Here is a 7,284-nt window from a genome sequence, read left to right as displayed (position 1 = left end):
TAATTATAAATTATTTGAGCAATAATTATATATGTCCAATTGGTCCCTCCACTAGCTCGTTGAAATAAGAAATGAATTACGTGTAGAACCAAAACAACATAAATTAATGGAAATGATGAAGTTAGAGAAATATGTTGCATTCACAAATTAATGTGTTTTCTCACTAAGTGTAGAAATGACTTAAGAATTAATTTAAATTTTTTGAATTATTATTTGATTAATTATAATTAAATAATTAAATTTTAAAAATGAAATTAAATTTATTAGTCATTATGAATCACTTGAATGTGAAATTCAAATATATTTCCTCATAGATTATTTTACATTAAAGTTGTCATGACTTTAACGTAATTAGAATTTGGTTGAAAATTTATTTAATTGGGAATTAATTAAATTTATTAAATTAAATAATATTTATTTTTGAAATAGAAAACAATTATTTAGTTGGGTTAAATTATAAAGTGTTGGGTCAAAAGTTCAGAAAGTACATATAATTGCACCCGATATAAGAGAGATCCAAAAGCCCTCATATTACATGTGAAGGGCAGTAACCCTAGTGATAGTACTTAGGGTGTGCCACCCCTCTCTTCCCAGTTAGACTAGAGGAGTGTTTTCTATTAAATAAATATTATTTGTGCTATTCTTCTTCAACCAGGATCCTCTATCTCTTCCTATAAATAATGAAACTAGTAGATCTATTAACACACAAATTTCATATATTTTAATTTTGCTAGAAATTAGTGGGATTTTATTTCTTAAGAATAAACTTCACTTTCTAGGAATTACAATTTTTATCGGTTTCTATTTGAGAGAATTACTTTTCTACTGAAAGAATAAATTAGAGACCATATACTTTCTATTCCTACCATAATTTCATAACATGTTTGCATTTTATTCAATTTGATCTTTGATATAACAAAGCTAATAATTAAGTTTTACAATTTAGTCCTTTTCATAATCCAAGCTTAATTCCTATCAATTTCAAGCCTAATTCAATCAAATCTCAATCATGAAAACTTATCAAAATATCACTAGTTGAACAAAATGATACATGATCTAGCTAAATTAAGCTCTCATGATAAAAAAAATCTATAAACAATCAAAAGAAAATGGAAAAAAAATTACTTGAAAAGTTAGTCAAAAATCAAGCTAGGTTTTAAAGTTTTTTTTTCTCTTCTAACATGGTGGGCGATGGCTTGAGAAGAATATGATAACTTGGTCATCTTTTCCCACTTTCTTTTAGTTTATATAGTTGAGTTAATTTATAATTAAACATGTTTGATTAATTTAATCATACTTAATTATGCTTTAATCACCAATTAACTAAACATAATGTGATCAACCATCAAATCCTACTATCATCTATTTTAATTTGGTTTATTTATCATTTTGGTCCTTTGGATGATTGTTGTCTAAGTCTTCAAGCCTTTTTTTTAATTAAAATGTATAGCGATTAAAATTTTACAATTAGTCCCTGGACCATAATTAACCATATATTCGGCTAAATTGCTTAACCAAATTTCAATATATCTATACACTAACTTTGTAAATATACCTATTTAATATTTACAGACTCAATTTATGAAAATGAGGTTTCAAAATTGCATTTTTTAACAGCACTGAAAATTAGGTCGTTATAGACTAAGTTTGCATTTTAATCCTTTAACATTTCAAAATTTTTTATTTAGTATTTTTATCACTTTTCCTCTTTTGAATTTATTTTCATTAAATATTAACTCAATTATCATCTTTTATTTCATAAGATTCCTTTATCCAACTCATTTTTCAAATCTTCTCACCGATTCTTTATATCCATCACCGGAATAGGGCCACGTATACAATCAAAAATTTTTGGGATGTTATAATGATTTAAAAAGATATAGAGAAGATGGATAAAGAGTGAATGAAAGAATATGAAAAACGATGCCCTTTGAAGCCCTTTGAAGAGATGATCTCCAATAAGCTTTACATTTGGTTCTAACCAATCCTTAGGCCAACCACCTAGTAAATTGGAGGGTGAAGAGATTCTCAAGGCTTCACTAAGAAAAACCAAGAAGAAAAAACTTCTAAAAATCACAAGAAAGCAATCTTGCAAAAAACTCAAAGTTGATAAACTTTAACCAATGATTGTGTGTTTAATGAATAATGAAGATGTCTTTATATAGGCTAGCTAATTACATCAAAATAAAAATCTTAAGTAGAATGAAACTCTAATTAATCTAAATAAGAGGTAATTCTAGTGGAACTAAATTTTCTTGTTAACTAAGAAACATTGATAAACACCAAATTATACATAATTTTACCCCAAATACTTAGCATATTTATGGATGTTTACTACTATATTTGTGGATTTTGGTGCTCTTATTCCGGTTATTTCATGTTTTGTACTCAGGAGAGCGCTAAGAGTCAAAAGGAGCTAAAAACGAGCTAAAAAGGGACAAAACGGACCAAATCGAGAAGATGACACGGCCTAAGCCTTGCCACACGGGCATCTCACACGCCCGTGGCCTTCGGGGGTGTCGACCAAGGTTTTCACGATTCACACGGCTTGGCCATTGAGCCCACACAGCCATGTGCAATTCAACAGATCGAACACGGCCTAGTAATCACGTCACACGGTCATGGCACACGGGCGTGTCCCTTTTTCAAAGAGTTGTATTTTACATGGAAAAGGGTACTTAGGGAGGAAGAAAGCCAATCCGAAGCCTATATAAACACCCTAAGTGTGACCTAGAAGGAGGCCGCTCTTTTCCAGAACTTTTCTAGAAGACAGAACCACACACTGGGAATTTCTTGAAGAAAGCCAGACGGTCCATCTCAAAAGCTGGAGCTACTCCAAGACTGAAGATCTCCCTCAGAATTCCTTCAGGGGTTTTTAGAGTTTTCTTCATGTTTTGTTATTTTTATACTTTTGAGATGTACTCTTATTTTATTATGAACTAAACCCCTTAGATACCTAAGGGGGATAAAACCTATGATGGATCTTGTTATTATTATCTGAACTGTATGATAAATACTTGATTTGTTCTTAATTATGTGTTCTTAATGCTTAAGTTGATATTCCGGGTATTAATTCATGATTTGATGTGCTTATGCAGAGGAAGAATAGACCCTGTCTAAGAGTAGATTTGGCATAATTAAGCGGAGTTGATCAGACACCTAGAAATAGGGTTACGCGATTTTTTCGGATTAGGGTGAAACCTAATATGGGAGTCCATAGAGTGATTTACTACTTCTCTAGGGGTTTTAATTAAGAAAGAAATTTCGATTAATTCAACTGAGGGTTAGACGTTATTAGTCTCGAAAGGGATAATAACATAGGTTAGGGAGTCTCACGGATCAAATCAAGTGAATAAATCGTCCGGTTCAGAGTCAGATAACAAGTGAAATCTAGGTGGATTCTTCCTTAGGTGTCGTCTTTATCAATTGCTTTTCTTCAAGTCTTTTTCCAAATTTTCTCTTTGCTTTAATTAAATTAGTTAATTAGCTTAGATAATTAGTTTAATAAACAAACCCTTTTATTCCTAGGCTAGATAATAAAAAGATAGTTATTACTACTACTTTTGGTTACCTTAGGTAAGATATCCCAGTCTTGCCATTACTATACTATTGTTCGATAGGTGCGCTTGCCTTTTCGTCGTGATAATAGTTAGTCTAGGTTTGATCTTTATTATAAATATTTATTACTTGTTACGAATCACGCGATCAAACATAAAAGTCCTAAACAACTTAAAGTACATAAAAATAACCTATAATTCAGAATAAATAAATAATAATATAAAACCTAAAAAATATGATATTGGACTCATATATAACCGAAAGTAAGTTTTACAATCTAACCTAATATAATTTAAACTGGAATTAAAGCCTAAAACTTGTAATTTTTCTTAAAAATCTCGTCCATACATTTTGTTTGGACAATTTTCACTAAATCAGCCATAACTTGTACTCTCGAGCTTGAAATTAGGTGATTCAAAGTGCGTTTCAAAATTAAGAGCTAACTCTTCGAATGGTATAAATACATCTCAATTCATAAATTCATGGATCCCATCTAAAAACTATTTGCAAGTCAACTGATCTTTTGAGCTTGAAAATTAGTAACTTCAATGAAATTAAGTTATTAAATTTACCTCGTCCACGCATGTATCATATCCAAAATTGGACTTCAAGTTTTGTGGTTTTTTGAGCTTGTCAAATGGACTTATGAAAGGTTAAATCCAATATGTTATTGGCTTGAAATTTGGGCCCATACTTGTATCATAAGTTTTTCCATGTACCCGGAAGGCCTTTGGAAGTAATATCCCATATTCATGTGTTAGAAATAAGTTTTGTACATGAATATTTTAAGTAAAGGGAAGAGTTTGAACAATATAAAGTCATACAAGGAAAAAAACAAAGAAGTAAATAAGTGATCTTAATAATACCCTTGTTAGAATGGGCTTTATAAGGACTGATTGGTCATAGGTACCCAATATCAACCATTTCATCTAGATGTTAAAAAGGTAGGGAAAAATATTGAAACAAGGTTAAAAGGATATAAATTGTGACAACATAAATTGTGCCAAATGACAACATTATGCGTAGACCATAAAATACAAGATAGGAAGTAATATATAAATGATTAGATATTTCAATTGATGAAAAAATATGTTTTTAGTTTTGTAAATTTTACTCTTTTTTTCCCCTTCTTAGAGATACATAAAGACATGGTAAAACAACCACAAAAGTAAGTACATAGAAAACTTAAGATTGTCTATATGGATTTAGAAATACGATTTAGGTTCAGGGGTAAAGTTAATTTTCTTTTGGGTGGAATCAATTTATATATTTTTATGATAATAAAAATATAATTTCGTCATTTTAATAGTTTATATTTTTATAATTTTTAGAGGATTAAATTAATTTTTTATAATTTTTAGAAGGATTAAAATATAATTTTATCATTACAAATTTAAAATTTTATAAATTATATTTGACCTATCAGCACTTAGATACGAAAACAAAATATTATTCCTAATTGGTAAACGAAATAGTTCACAGCGCAAACTAACTTTGTATCTTACAATTATATTGACTTTTATAAGCATAATTTGCAGTTGAGTTATACGTAAGTGTCCAATGGTAAACTAACTTTAAAATCCTTTTTATAATCTTTATATGAGTATTATTTCACGCGAAGTAGAAGAAATAATATAAAATTTATATTATACACTTTATAAAAATGATTTTATAACATTTATGCTAAGCTATTAACATTAAGTGTCCATGCAAGAATAATAGTCTTTATAATATGAGAAAATTATTAAAATAATCACTCAACTATTAGTTTTTTTTTTATCATTCAACTATGAAAAGTTATAAAATAGTCACTCAACTATTCAATTTTATCTTTTTTTGTCACCCAATTATCTTGGATTTTTTGGTGTTTTTATTTTTATGTTAGCTATCTGATTATAAAAAAAAATTGAATAGTTGGATGACTATTTTGTAACTTTTTATAGTTGAGCAACCAAAAAAGAAAAAAAAACATAGTTAGGTAACCATTTTGTAACTTTTTATAGTTAGATGGCCAAACAAAAAAAAAAACTATAGTTGGGTGATCTCTATTGTAATTTACCCTTGTCAAATTTAGACTTGTATAAAACTAATTTCTTAAACTTAAGTAATGTATAAGTGTTTGGAAAGTCATAAGAGACTTATATTTAAGTGTATTTAATTGTAATTACTCATAAAATTACCCTCAATTCTCAACCCCTAATAATTGGGCTTTTCCTATTACACTCAATTTAGTAAGATCCATGAATTATAATGGTTAAACAAGCATGCCACACATTTATAATTACAAACAATTACACTTAAATCTATTTTTTTTATATTACTAAAATAATTTCAAACAATATCATAATTATGTTAGCTCAAATAATTTGGCTTTTATGTCTGAGCTTTAAAAGAATAAATGAACTGAATTGCAACTAACATAAAAGTCACTGAGTTTTATGTTTAACTTAGCTGTCTAAGTTCGAGTGTCTATGTAAATGTGTGTATTTTTTCACAATTTTTTTAATTAGTAAATTTGCAACCTCCTGATTTATTAAAGTCTGTATTACAAATTTCATCTTAATTAACCATTGATATTAGTGGTTAAGTATATTAATTTTGTGTTTAAGATCTTGAGTTCGATTCTCAATTCAATCATATTTTTTTTACTCTTAAGCATATTTGATTTTAAATAAAATATATTTTGTTGTCAAAATAATTTTAAAGTGTTTTTAAATGAATTTGTTAAAAATATATATTAAAAATAACTCAAGTGGTTATTTTAAATATTGTGTCTCTTGGGTTTGTTTTGAAATAAACAAATAAATTAAGTATTTAAATTACTTTTTATCCATCAAAGATTAATTAAATCCATTTTACCTTTGATTTGTTTTATTATTATTTTGTTACAAACCGAAAAACCCACTTTCTTTCCTCTAATATTTTCCAATTTCAAAAATGAGTTTTCTTGCTTTCATCTTCTTGTCCGTTCCTTCAATTTTTGTTTGAGAAATTTCTTTTAGCGTGGGTTGCTATTAATTTTTGAAGCCATAGGTTGATTCTTTGATTGCAATTCAACGGTAAGTATTCAAGTTTAGTATACTATGCGTTTTTCTAGAGGTGTTGGTCGTTGGATTGTGTTTAATCAGATTAGTTACCTTGTATCAATTCTAATGCATTTTAGGAGTAGAGCAAGAGGGAGTGGACGATCCTCCAACACTTTAGAATTTGTGTAATGGCAACTCGTTCATCGGTAAGTGTGTGGTTGTGTTATGGAGGGTTATTTTAGTTCAATTGGGGATCGTTATTAGTTATGTTTCTGCGAATTGTCATTTAAATTGGTTACATTAATTATCAATTTTAGTTACATTAATTATCAATTTAGGTTCTGGGATTATTTGCGTTGCATCAGCATTAGAAAAATACCAAGTGTGTAACGAGACACTCGAAAAACAGAAATTGGTGAAAGTCGAAATTGGGGCCTGTCGATGCCATACGGCCATGTGATAGGCCGTGTGCGAGGCTATATGTGACACACGGGCTAGGCCATTTTGGGCATATGGGCCCAAAATTTAAAATTTTTCTCTAGGGTCGTACATGTCATCCTAATCAACTGTGGGTCTTCCGAAGGGTCGGTATGTGAGGTATAAGTCTTAAAGCATGAAATTTGTCACTCTGTTAGGTTGAAATTGACGTAAATAATATCTACATGAGCATTGTGTAATATGATATGTATGAGCATGTTTA

Source organism: Gossypium hirsutum, chromosome A04 (genome assembly GCF_007990345.1).
Source record: "Gossypium hirsutum isolate 1008001.06 chromosome A04, Gossypium_hirsutum_v2.1, whole genome shotgun sequence".
Classification (NCBI taxonomy): Eukaryota; Viridiplantae; Streptophyta; class Magnoliopsida; order Malvales; family Malvaceae; genus Gossypium; species Gossypium hirsutum.
This window is presented reverse-complemented; position numbering follows the sequence as displayed.